Genomic DNA, 14,290 nt, shown 5'->3' with positions numbered 1-14,290 from the left:
ATACTTATGTTTGTTACTGGGGATTAACTTTTTTAAAAGTATAAATAATTGATAAAAATGTGATCCTTTAATTTCCCTCCACTAATGTTTCTAACATTTTTAAATGATCACCCCTTAACACTTCCCTGAGTTTCAGGGAAGACTCACAGAAGTTTCACTGGTAGATTGAATATTAAGTAATCGATGAAGTGACTTAGGGAAAGGTGCTATTCAGTACCAAAAGTAAAGCTGAAAGAAGCAGCAGAGAGGAACCCACTTGACTTCTGTTCATGCAAGGAATATTCATTTCAGTCATTCTAGATTGAGTGTGATTTTTATATCGACAACATCTCTTTCTTATTTTATTAATTTTTTATATCTTTTTAGCAAAAGTAACTAATTTACAGTGAACTACTATAATAAGCAATAATGTGCCTCAGACAAGTAAGCTGAGGTAACATTAAACAAATACCATCTGCCCCCACCAAAATAAAATAGAATAAAATCAGTGATATTCATCTTTATGTATCTTCTCTGATTATATGCATGCTATCCCCCCTCTTTCTCAGCTTGTCTCCCTGTGAAGAAAGTTTTCTATCTTTAAAATCCTAGCAATGTGTAGACGAGAAAATGAGCACAATTGTTGGCATAATTGTTTCTGAAAAGCCCTAGCTGCCATTATTCCCTGCAAGGTCTGCACAAGCACCACGAAGCTCCTTCATGCTTTCATGACCTCCTGAGTAACAGCTTAGAGACCAGAGTGCTGAGATCCAGCCTTGCAAGTACTGACTACCATGAGGACCATAAGGAAACACTGGTCAATATAAGAAGCAATAGGAGTAGAGGTCTTTGAGTAGCTGAAAAATTCCAAGGTTTATAAGGAATACTGAGAACTCCGTGTTAATAATATGCAATAATGTGTGAAAATATATCTATGGAAAGGACTCAAATACACACAGGGATTTCAGGCTGGTAAAAAGAGCACATAGGGAGGAAAGATGGTTGTAAGAGTTGTGCACAAGACAGTCATCAAATCCATGTTGGCAGCAATGCAGACTATGAATTGCAATACCAAAGGCATTCCATTGCAACCTAATTTGCAGGTGGAAGAAGAAACACCTGCCGTTCTGATGAGCTTATAAGCTTATAAGCTTCTCTGCCCAGAATCCAGAGTTTGTGAACTGCTAAGGAAGAGAAGCAAAAAAACTCTAGAGAATCTCCCAAACTCTTTTCTGAGGTGGGAATGAAAGATAGGAAGTATTAGCTGGAAATAAGAAAAATACGAAATGACAGATATCTGCAAATTGAGAGAGAGAAAACAGAAAAGTTCATGACCTGGTTGTGTTGAAGAAGTTTAAAGTAAAGAAGGATGATTATAAATCTGAGATCTATCTGCAAAGCAGTGAAAATTGTACTAAAAGAGATATAATGAAGAATTTGAAGCTACCAGGCATTTGCATTTACACAGATAAAAGTACAGAATGCCTTCAAAATGAAAGCAAGGCTGGGAAGGCAGCTTCTGGTTCAGAGGCAAACAGGGCAGTTCAAGATAGCTGCACGCCACAGTACATGCTCAGTCATGATCAAACCTTTATTCACATTTCTGCTTCATGAAATTGTTTAGGAAAATGACAAAAACAGATACTCTAAACTGCACTGCAATAAAGACATGGTCACTAAAGGAATATGAAAACCCTTTAAATCAGGGGAGGTTTTGTTATTTTAAAGATTAAATTATTATGCAAGACCAGTTAATTAAAGGAAATATTTTAGTAATTGCTTTACCATACATGAATCATTGATTTTATGCCATGAAACCAAACACCATATAAACCCACAACAGGCTAAAATTTAACAAGCTACAGATCACAACAAAAGAATCATGCACAAAAAGGAAGATATTTGTGTATTCTAGCGGAAAATCCATTATGCAAAGTAATTTCCTAATATATAAAAGCAGATGCAAGAGCAATGCTTGAAAACATTATTTCATCTGTTCATTTAGAACAAACGCCTGTGCAGGTAATAAATCAGCATTGAGAACCAATTTGTGAACAGTAAAGGGAATACTATCCAAACAAGGCTGCTCTTTTATTAGGAGCTAGGAGGAAGAATTAAAATAATTTTTATGAGGGTTGCATAGGACCCACTGCAGTGAGAAGGGATACCTGAATTTGTTGTGAGACAGGGAGAGGAGAAGACAAGTGGAACTGCTTTTCTTTAATTGTGAGGGGACTACACTCTGGGATTTCTAGGGGTGAAACAAGCATCACTGACAGGAAAAAGGAATAAAAATTGATAAGTCATGTAAATCTGGTTTCAGGTGGACCTGAACTGCCAAGTTCAATTGTCCCGTTAAGAGGCTCTAAAGGAGGTGGGATTTAAAAATTATTATTTATTTATGTTTCCAATTGGTCTACATTTGCATGGAAAATGTGTCACCACTTTCTGAAAACACCTACATGAAACTTAATATAGTACTTTTTTGTTCATTAGGAAATACCCAAGATAAACTCTTCTCACTCTAAGAGATACTGAATCCTCTGTGATCTGGTAAATCTGATGGTTTTGCTATAACAGGCTAAAAACTCAAGGTATAGATAAGATTTGGAGACCCAGAGCAAGCATTATTATCAGAGCCACCAATTTTTCTGACAAGAAAACAAAAATGGGAGACAGTAACATCTCCCATATAAGCCAGAAACTTTCCTGCTCTCTCTCCAACTCTTCTATGTCACTCATACTCCCATACAGGTCAAATATCTACCAAGTGTTTTAGTGGTGAGGAGAACAAAGCAAGCCCAACTTGAATTCTTGCTGATCCAATAAACATCTGCATGACATACACTTTTCTTTTCAAAAACAGTTACTACAGGATATGTTGTTGTCTTCTTCAGTTGAAGGCCTAGTACAATTTATCAAAACCTTCACTTCTAAAAAAAGGAAACGTGGGAGCAAAGAACACCCAATATGTTGAACTGAAGATTTCAATGTAATTCTTTCTCCTCCTCTGTTCTTCCTTTACATACAAGATGGTCCAAGCCCTTCTAGACACATTGATCTATCCTACAAAGTACTGATAGACAGCTCCAGCTTTGCTGTTAGTCTTTTACCTGATTAATTCTTACCTATTGGGCTCAGGATTCCTAAGAAGCAAGTACATCTTAGCCCTTTGGAATACAGGCACAAAACAAGACTTAGAATTGAAGGACTTTTTGGGAACTTAGACATTCCATATCCAATAACAGGATCCTCAACCCTGTCAGCAATCCCTGACATCTCCCAGCATAAACTGTCTCACTTCATTTACCTAAATCTATCATGTTGTCAATAATGTTTGCAATTAAAAGTCAAATGCAGCATGAACCAGAATATCCATAATGGCATCTCCCAGTAGTGTCCTAAATACCAGGCTGCAAAGACAAGTGAAGTTCAGCATTTTCTCTCTAAAACTATCTTGGATTCTTAACTGCAGAATGGTTTCATCACCAGCAAGAAGGGCAGCATATTAATCTGTGCCCTTGTATCTCTAACCTGGTGGTACAGAGACATTCCTAAAGACACTCCTAAAGTTTCAGTTTCCATCTGTCCTCCTCCAGCACCCTGATTATCATAAATCCCTTTTCTAGGTGGTGGCATTGAGCCTTGTTCCGCTTGTATTTCTCTGTAGATATCACTCTGACTTGCTTAGTCCTGTCACACAAGAAAAACATGGTGGAAACAGTTTGTGTTTTCTGACTCCAAGCCTAGGTTAACTCCCAAACCAACAGAATATTATCAACAAAAGAGGCAGAATCTTAATCCCACTATTTTGGCAAGGCGAGCATAATTAGATTATTTAGCTGCCACCAAATCATGGTGCAGATTTAGCAGCAACCTGGCAGTGTTGATGTTAAACTGATCAATGAAGCCAATGGAGGGACAGCCCAACACCAAATAACCAGCTCTGTGGGCCTCAATGGCATTTTGGTACACTGCAAATCTGCATCACTGCAGACCAGTTTCCTCTGATACTGAATTAACAGGGATTACAAAAATTGTTTAGGTGGCCACAAAGTCAGGTAAATGAGGTCATGGTACAATCTGAACAGTCTCATTTTCTTTCATTTATATATTTTGTGTCAACTGCAATCCCTGTAACAGCAGAGAACACAAGAGAAAAAGAACACAAAATGGACAGTAAACAAATGGAGTTGTTCTCACCTAAAGACACTGTGGTTGTTCCTACAACTATTGAGCTCTGACCAGAGGGAGAAAAAAGTAGACTGGTGACCAAGTTTCTTCCTTAAGGATATTTTATCATTATACTTCAGGGTTTTCTGTTGTGGCTGAAAACTGACTTGTATATTTACTTTCATTATTCAGGTCTAGTGTGTCTAGAATATTTCATCAGAAAATTTGAATTGAATTGTTATATGTGCACAGATGGGTCCATGCAGAAGGTTCTGTTTCACTTTGCACCAAAGTAACATACTTATCCTTTGAGACTCCCTTAACAATAAAGCCTTCTTGAAGCAATAGCTTATTTATTCAGGAATAAGGAAAAAAGGATTTACTCAGCATCATCATTTATTTTGGAAAGTGTATTGAGGTATTTATCCTAGATAAAATGTTTTGGAAACTGCTACTTGGAATACAACTCTATGAAGATATTCCTAAGGAATACATCAGACATAAAAGAATTAATAAGAAGGGACTGTATGAGCTGGAAACATGAAGCTTAACATAGTTTGTCAGTTTGAATATTGAAAAGACAACAATGTGCACTAGTGCTTAAAAGAAGGGCGGAAAAGGCAATTATGTATCTTTTCAACTTTTAGATTTTCAGAAAACCTCAATGACTGGGTCAGAGGAAAAAAGTATCATGTTTCTCTGACCACAATACTTCCTTTTAACATTCACCTAAGTATATTTAGGTGTGGCTTAAATGCATGAGAATTTTCTAATATATAGGTTTATATGCAAATCCAGGGCCACTATTAGTGAGAGTATAAAAGCTGTAGCCTTCAGTGTGTCTTTGTAACTGAGAATATTTGTTCACAAAGAAGCAGAAATGGTTATTAGAGTCTTCTAGCTCTGAATTAACAGGATCATAAACTATCTTCTCATTGACTATCCATACTGCTGGTGTCGTGAGGGAGCAGCCAAATTAATTCTTTTTTTTCTAATATGCATCAATTGCTTAAGGAGTGTCAAGTTCTCCATCCATCCTATCTGTTCTGCCTTAAAATCTGAAAAAGAGAAAAAATATAAACACCCCAAAGACTTTCAGATGTCAAAATGCTCTCACTCTGTCAGAAACAAAATAAATGTCCAAGATTTCATTTTTTCCCATGCTACCAACATTCAGCTCCACATAAAGCCCTTTCTGTGACAGTATGATCAAGTATTGCTATCCTGAGGTTTCCCAAAAGGACAGAGTTAACACTTTTCTGAAGAGTCACCACGGGGGACTTCAAAGAGGGTAATGGGAATTTTAAGAAACATTTATAAAGAAAACAAAAGTTCTTGAACAAAAGTGAACTAAACACCTGTCTACACATTTGATTGCTTCAGTCATCTACAGTAGCTTCTTCCTCTGTAATTACTTTCTTCACAGCTTTGCTTTGCTAGAAAGACTATCCACGTGCATGTACGATTATTTGTGGTTTTTAACACCAATCAGTTAGGAACATCTGCCCAGTGCACTCCCCAATAACACAGGGAGACCCAGCTGCCAAAACTGCACACGTTTCTACTGCCAGCTCAAAGCCTGGTGCAGGTGAACTTCCCTTGGCTCAGCAGGGGAGGAAACAAAGACTGGGTACATTCAGATAAGGGTACCCAGTCTCTGAGACTCTGGAGGGCCTCAGGCTAGGAGATAAGAGCAGTTAATGGCCTGTCCACACAGACATGGAGAAAGAATGCAGTGAGATATTGGAAGACCCCAGACAATAATTCACTGTTGGACCAAGAGGTGCACGCGGGGCACGTGAACATCTTGTGCACAAACTGGGAGGGTGTAAAGCCCAGGGATTTCTTTGTTCAGGGTCCCTCTCCAGAGGCACCCAGCTTGAGCTTAAAAATAAATCAACTCTGCCTCAAACCCAGGGTCCAAACTCTTCTTTAGTAGCTCGTGTCTTTACATCATTCAAAAGTTGAAACATGAGCATCACTCAGCTCTAAATACCAGATGATGCTTCCCTAAAGAATGGTCCCCCTAACCACAGCATCAATGTAGCACAACTCAAGAGAACTTTTTAGTGGGATGTTTGGTAAATATTCCACAGAATGCAGACAACAAATCAATTAAAGTATTTTAAGCTTCACATTACAATTTCTTTTCACATAGTCAAACTATACTGTCTTCCACCTGACAACCTGAAAAAGGCACATTTTCACACTTTGTCCATATTCCAACAGATTAAAGTGCAGTTTTTTCCAACTGATGTCTATTTTAGATGACATTTAGACTTGAATGAACATAGGCCTTCTGATTTACATCATATCTTTGTAAAGAAATAAGCCCTTTTTTAATTTTGAAAAAGATTTTACCTGTGAAAGGCTTTACCCTTCTGCAGCAAGACTGCAAACCCCTATATTTAGGTGCTGTGAAAGGCATATGAACTTCTAGCATCTTAATTCTCTCTGTCTAGACAAAATCAACAATCTCTAAATAAAAGATGATCCTCCAAATAAGCATCCTGTTGTTTCAAAGCAAAAGACCGAAGCCTTCATCCCACTGGAGCTCCTTGGAAATGAACACAATGAATGAACACAAGTCAAGACTGAAGGAGTGGAGGCCCTATAAATGCTCATGTACATCAGTCCACTGGGAAGTGGCTACAACACCATCAGTGCTTTAGAGGAAAGCAATATTCAAGTAGTCAACAAGAATATGCTGCTTGAATGTTAAAGGCTTTTAGAATTAGCATGCATATGCAGAAAAACTAAAGGTGTTTGGGGGAAAAGTGCTTTCGAGAAAGTAACTCAATTCAGGAGTTACTTCTTGAGCACAAAGAAAGAAAAAGAAAGAAAAGACAAGGTGTGTATTAAAATAGCATGTCTGTCTAAATCCTACTACAATACCCATTGCAGAGAATGGTGAACAGGTTGTGATTACATTACACCACCCTTAGCTCACTTGGTGCCCTAGAAACACAGCACTGATTGTCAGAGCACCTTACAATTACTGCATCTGTCATCCACTGTCACAGCCCTGGAATCCAAGCAGACAAGCAAGCAAGTAAACAAAGCAAAGCAAACAGAACTGAGGTCCCTAGACAAGGGAAATTTTAGAACAAAACATGATTTTTCTGGGGCTTTTTTTTCTGATTCATCACTGATATTTATTCTTCTGATATAATTCTTTCCTATAGTTGACAAAAAGCCAAACAAGTTCAACTCATTGGTTAAGATGCTTAAACTACATCAAGCCTAAGTATAAATTTTTGAATGCTTAAGGAACAGTCACATTTTATTTTGATTAAAAACCATTCTATTTTTCAAAGTAACTGTAACTTCTGAAATATTTAATAAAAGAAGTTACTGGTGTTTTACTTAACTACATCAAAAAGTATTTGAAAATCACATAAAGGGAAGTCCTTGAAAATCACCTGCTGGACAGAGAAGGAATTATTTATATGTTTGTGGCAGAATAAAGAGAAAATGACAAGCCTGCACTGCTTTTGGCACAGCACTGTGAAGGATTACATACAGAAGCAAAGAGAGGGAGAAAGGAAGGGCAGGATTATTTAATCAGTATGTGTTGACACGCCCTATTGGTTCAGAGTTTGTTACTCCAAAACTAAAGATGAGACTAAGTTCTTTGGTAGATTTTCCAGGTGTGTATTTTCTTTAGGAGAAGGCACTAGGCCCTGCAATTAAATTCACTTTATTGTGTTTATCTTGTATGAACCAAATCTTATCTACTGAATATGTTACTCACAATTGCATATTATTTTAGTGATTATTTAGCATGATTTCTTACTTAACCACTGAAAAGCTAAGAAATCTTAAAATTTAGGGTTTCATACTACCCCTTGCTCTATTGTGACTACATGAACCTCATAGTTTACATGTAATCTGCTTATACTTCTTAGTACAATGACATTCAGCTGGTTTTGACAAGATTTAGTGCTCTGATGTAGTTATTCAAGATTGACTTAACTTCATTCAAACATCAGCTGTGAGCCAGATGCCAGTCCCTGCAGGCTTCCCTTTTGTCATGGGAGGTAAAACAGTCCCTTTAGCATGTAATTCATCTTTGGGATAAAGAAAGCTCCTGTCCTAATAATGCTTTTTAGTCTACAGACTGTGAAGAAAGACTGCTTGCTGTCTACAAGCAACATCACAGACACCTAAATTCAATCACCAGAATCCCATGGTAGTTGCTATTTTTAAATATCTTTGTTGTGTAGCCCATGCATGTTACCTGCCAGGACAGCAGCCAGGTAATCTTTCTAAAGATCTGTCCTTATCTATCTGAATCTATATATCTACAGATTAGCAAGAAATCTATAAATTCAGCTACCTAATAGCTAAATAATTAGATAATGATGTTGTGGCATACAGTGTTGTCTTTATACAAGTCCCGTATTATCTTTTCTATTTTGCATAGCCAATTCACAGCAATTTTCATTAAAATACACAAATTTGAAAAGCTCCTGGTACTGGCTCTTGAAGAAGATTGAAATAGTAACCTCACTGCACATTCAAAACTAAAATTGAGATTAGGAAAAGTTTACTGTTCATCCTTTAAAAAAAGGTATTAACTTGGATAAGTAACTTATTAAAAGACAGAAAACAAAGAGTTTCATCATGATGATCAGTGGAGCTGTTCAGGGATCTAGATCAAGGCTCTTGTTTCCCACACCTTCCCAGATGACCCACCAAAGGGAAAAGACAGAAACTAAATTCAGGTAGAAATACAATGACACATTTGCAGGAAAAGTGCTATTTTAAGAGAGAAATTACAGACTTTGAAACCCATAGTTGTTAATACTTTGGAAAGCAATAAAGAGCAATGAGAAGCTATAAAAATGCTGCATAAATTCATCCAACACCTTGGCCACTGTGTGCAGTTCTCACCTCCTTTTGCCCTCACACACAAACCCCCTGAGTTCTCAAGGGGACTGAAAAAGACAGAAAGTCCCCAGGAATGATCAAACATATGGAACAGATCCCTCATTCTGGGAAAAAAAGATACAGGTGACACAAGTTTATAAAAATCAGGAGAGAAGGTAGATAGGGAGGAGTCACTCATTAACTCTTCCAGTAATAAAAATTAAGGACTCACTCATCTCTTCCATTAACTAAAATTAAGGGCTATCAGATGAAATTAGCAGGTGCCATATTAAAAACAAACAAAGGGAGGTAACTCCTTCCCACAGTGTGTGCTCCAGCAGACTGGAACACTTTAACAGGAACTACAGGTGCTAAATGTTGCATGCAATGAAAATGTGACTGCTTGATTTGCCAAGGAACAAAGATCCTTTATGGTTATTAATACAAATTTCAAAATTATTCGAGGCTGTTAAGACTCCCTGCAGCAATTTCTTCCTTCCCAACATCATCCCCAGGCTTGCAGTATTGACCTCTCATGGAGGCACAATGAGAGCCCAGACACAGTCCTGATCTGCACTACAGATTTCCCAGGATCTTCCAGTTTCCAAGAATTATTATTCTTTAACATGAAAATGGAATATTGAATACAGGACTCTTCAGAAAGTAAATTTAAATAAAGCAAAGTGATATAAAACCAAAGAGATAACTTAAGGAGAACTTCAAAGGATTACTTTAACTCCTATTTCCCACCCAAATATTATCAAACACACTAAGTTCTTCAGTTAAAAAGAAAGCAAAATCATAGAGAGAACAAAGATATATGGAGAAAATAATTAGAAAAGCCTTCAAAATTATACAGTCCTCTGATAAGACACTACAGAAATTTTCAATGGAAAAATTTCAAAACTAAGAAATGTTTTATGGTATGTATGTAAGTCTACTTTGCTGGGCCATCATTTGTAGTTGCCACAGAAGTGAAAAACCCACTATGAATCTAAAATATTATAAAAATCAAATACTGAATTGCCAGTCAGATATTGCAATGAAAAAGACAAATCCACAGTACAGAAATGTATATTTACATTTCCTGTTTAGCCACCTCAAACATGTCATGACCTGTAAGGTGGATTATGTCCATCACAACACTACAAAATGAAACCTTGTACAACTTACCAACCTCCTGAATAAACTCTGATTTATTTCCAGTCAAGCTGTCTGGAAGGGCTTTGACTGTTACCAGCTTTTGCTGAGAAACCACTAGAAATTTAAGACATCTTGAGATGCACAATATTTCAGAGTATGAATACAAACTGTTCTCTCAGTGATGAAGTTGATGTTTATGCTGAACTGTAACTGTATCGTCCACATTCATGTAATTTATATTTCTGCATTTAGAGGAGTCTCAAACCTTCATAGTGGGGAAGACTTCTAATTAGAGAGGCTGCTGCACAGACTCCTAACTTCCCATTTGCAATGACAAAACTTCTCTTCAGCAATCGCTTCTGTTCCTGTTTCCAGCTGTTGAGCTCCATTTAGAAATTACCTGAGCCAGCACCAAATGTCTCATCCAAGCACTAAAACTATCAGGTATTTAGGAGGCCATCAGTCTTCAAACCACAGATGAAGAATATCTTCATTAGCATTATGCAACTCACCAGAGAAATATGTGCTATATGAAATAACATTCAAAGAAATAGGTAGGTAAACCATGCAATGCAAAGTTTTTGGTTTAACCTCTTGAGTGGAAAAGGGAGCAGAAACAAACCATGAATGGTGAAACATCACTCCCAGTAAAACTCTGGATAGCTTGGAGTGCACATTTTGCTTTTTGCAGTGTAGTCCACAGTTAAACCTATTCTACCAGCATGTAAGTTCAGACTCTAAAACTGTTGTAACTTCATATTTTGACAAGTTCTTAAAATTTGAAATTATGGGCAGGGAGGGGACTGGAGAGGCTTTTTTCCTCCCAACATGATTGATGTGTTGGACAGGAGAGAAACCTATATACCTTAACTTGCATGCATTAGATCATCAGTATTTCTGTAAAATTTGGACTCCTGGCATTTGATGCTGTCAGGCTGTCAGTTTCAAACCATAAACGAACTAAAAATCTGCCTTGCTAAAAGGTTAATGGTGAGAAAGTGAACAGAAGAGTTTAGATTAGATAGAAGCTGCTGAAACAATTGGAGCGAGACATATTAGAACCACTGATGAGTAAAACCACTTAAGTAAATGAAATAAAAGGCAAGCACAGAATGAAACCCACACAGCATGCTCCCAGCTGCCTGATCTCAAAGCTCTGGAAGCATGCACATCACAATGAGCACGATGAACAAGCTCATTTCCTTTTTTCCTCAAGCTGCAGATTTGTAATGCTAGAAGGTGCTTTTGTATCAAAAGAATTTTTTTAAGCAAAAAGGCTTCTTTCTTCCCTGCTTTATTTTTCATTCTCCTTTTTTACTTTCCTTCAAATAAATGTAAAGGAAACATATCCCCTTGCTCTCTTTGTAATGAATTTTACAATTTGCAGGTTGCCATTCACAATTAATTTCTATCTCTTCTAGGAAAAATACTTTAGTCAATCGGCACCGAGTGAATGAAATTCCTTCCTACTCTCCCAAGAGAACCATGCCTGTCTAGATTGCAGCTGGTAACCTGCATGATCCAGATTGCACCATCCAGCCTAGAAAATGGTTATAAAACCTCCCTCTTTTACAACAATTATTGAACCTTACAACTGCTACATGAATCTCCACTTCCTTTTGCAGCAGTAAGGGAAGCAGTGCAGCTACTTCCATCTCTGAGAAGAATAGCAAAACCTATGAAAACAGCAAGTAGGGAATGTCTCTTCTTTAATATCATCCTCTTCAAAGTGGCAACAATATTTCTTAGCTCTTTTGTGAAAGTTATGATGTTGTCAACAAACTGACAAGTAGCTGTTAAATGACATTTTTCAAATTCAATTCTCATAAACAAAAGAACAAGCCCATAGTGTCATGCAGATTATCCCAGATTTAGTGCTGAAAACAAACATTTATTCCAATTTGGAATAATACTTCTTCTTTTCTCCTCTTTTTTAGATTTGGGGTTTTTCCCCTCACCTTACATCACCTAAATCAAAAGTTACTGAGGAAGAATAGGGAGATATTTTTATTTTAAACACTTACAAGGAAGACTGCAGAGCAACAAGTGACTCAAAACACAAATGGAAAATGACCTTCACCATGTGTTTCAGCTTTTCTTTCCAGCAGTGCTTTAGGTACCGAGAAGTGTCAGCTGTGCAGGTGGAGGGCTCTGCTCCTTGTGTGGCCAGTGCATGGCAAAGAGCCCAGCAGCCACCAGCAGCCCCTGCCTGGCCACTGGTCACTGCTGCAGCAGGACCTCCCCAGGATCTGCCCTCTCTCCCTCTCCTTGGCTTTTATTGGGAAGCTTTTATAAAGCCCTTAGCCAACTAACTGTAATAATATGAGCTCACATCTCTAGTATTTAAGGACTATTTTAGAAACACAGAACGCCAAAAATCTCCTATAGAAACACACACAAAGCATTAAAAAGGCTTCTTAGAAACTGGCCTATAGATTTTTTATCTTACCAAGTGCCTGGCTCATCTATGATCCTTTCACACTACTTTCCTCCTTCCTCTTTTCTATATTTAAGGCAGAAAACAAGAAAGACACATGGCACATTTTAGGAGAAAAGGCAGCTCAAAAAACTTGTTGCTTCATTTCTGACTTTTGCTGTGAAAAGCCAAAGTTGAGGGAAATTTATATTTTTGTACTAAGAGCTCCCAAAGTATCTGCAAATAATTAAACAGATGACTTGGTATCTCTCCATTCATCTTTGTATAAAATTTTACAAGCAACAGTTGATTCTAGTTCTTTTTTTTCTTGGAGAGAAAAAAGGATAATTTCCATGTAGGTTCTATTACCACAATATAATTTTCTAAAACACTCATTCATATCCATTTTCCTCACTTGGACAAATGGCACCTCACACAGAAGAGGAATTAGTAAAGCTCTTCCTCTTTTTTCTGACAAGAAGTACAGTTTTGTTGGTGTATTTAGGAAGGAAAAAACACAGGGTGGGGAGTGGTGAATTTTCACTTACTAAGCAAACATTTGAAAGAGCAACACATCTTAAAGACTTTAAAACTTTTCTTGCTTAACTCTAAACTTGCATTATTCTTTAGAATAAGAAAATTGAAACCACATCATATAGAAATAGAAAACACGTGTGCAAGTTTAATGGCCAAACAGGCAGAAAGGAAAAAATGCGAGCTAAATAGAGCCAGGAGAGAATATGGTTTTCACACAAAAGTAACCCCCTATTCTAATATGGACCTCCATAGCAGGAATGGATTTCAGGATCCTCAGCACTCTTTTTCCTTCTTTTATTTTACCTAGCCAGCATCTCCAAAGTGTGCAGAAGAACCAGACAACCCTGCAGATGAAACCTGTGCTTTGCAGAGTATATTTTACCATACATTTTCAAACAGCCACAGAGAGAAAACCCCAACTAATTGTAAAATAAATACCTCCTCTCCCATTGTGAAGCCAAGCTGCCTTTCAGCAGCTGGAAGTGTCCAAGAGGAGTCCTGGAGTCCTGGCCCTGCCCTGCATGAGCTCAGCTCAGCCAGAGCCCAGCCCTGACACTGACTCACGGGCAGGGCCATCCCCAGGAAACAAAAGTTCCTCTTGTTTATTTCACAGGAAATCTGGACCTTTTCCTACCTCTGCTCACTCAAGAAGTTTCCTCTCCTTTCCAGCTTAGACTTTCCTGGCTTCTTGAGACCACCAGCTAAGAAAAGCAAGGATGTGAGTGACAATTTACAGAACTTTTGTGAACAGCCCAGGCAGTAAATTTTGCAAATAATTCTATTGGCAAATGAGCTTATGACAAATTCTGAATGTATTGGTCTTTCTGGTGGGGAGAAAAAAAGGTTGAAATTTCATGTAACTTATGTCTTTGTTTTGTCTTTTGTTTTTAAAGAAAAATGTTCAAGAAACTGAAATATCATTAACATGATGCTCTGTTCCATTAAAATCTTATAAATTCTTAATGCTGCCTCCCTGAAAACATTCAACTTTAAAATGTCTGAATAAGGTCAGGGCAGGGAAAGACACAGATGATTTGGAAGAAATTAAAGATTTATATTTAAGCAAGCCACAAGATACTATATACTCTCATTTCCATTTGACTATTAAAAAATAATCCTCAGCTAGGAAAAATATAAAGAAAGAAAAAAAATTCAGAAAAATTCCACAAG

General features: G+C 37.4%; 1 protein-coding gene across 3 annotated transcripts in view; it reads right to left on the bottom strand.

Moving 5' to 3' along the window:
- The window catches only part of SH3KBP1 (SH3 domain containing kinase binding protein 1), a 211,470-nt gene that overhangs the window by 61,907 nt on the left and 135,273 nt on the right, over positions 1-14,290 (bottom strand). The window lies entirely within an intron of this gene.

Source organism: Molothrus ater, chromosome 2 (assembly GCF_012460135.2).
Source record: "Molothrus ater isolate BHLD 08-10-18 breed brown headed cowbird chromosome 2, BPBGC_Mater_1.1, whole genome shotgun sequence".
Classification (NCBI taxonomy): Eukaryota; Metazoa; Chordata; class Aves; order Passeriformes; family Icteridae; genus Molothrus; species Molothrus ater.
The sequence above is the reverse complement of the archived record's forward strand: the minus strand, read 5'-3'. Positions and strand labels throughout refer to the sequence as shown.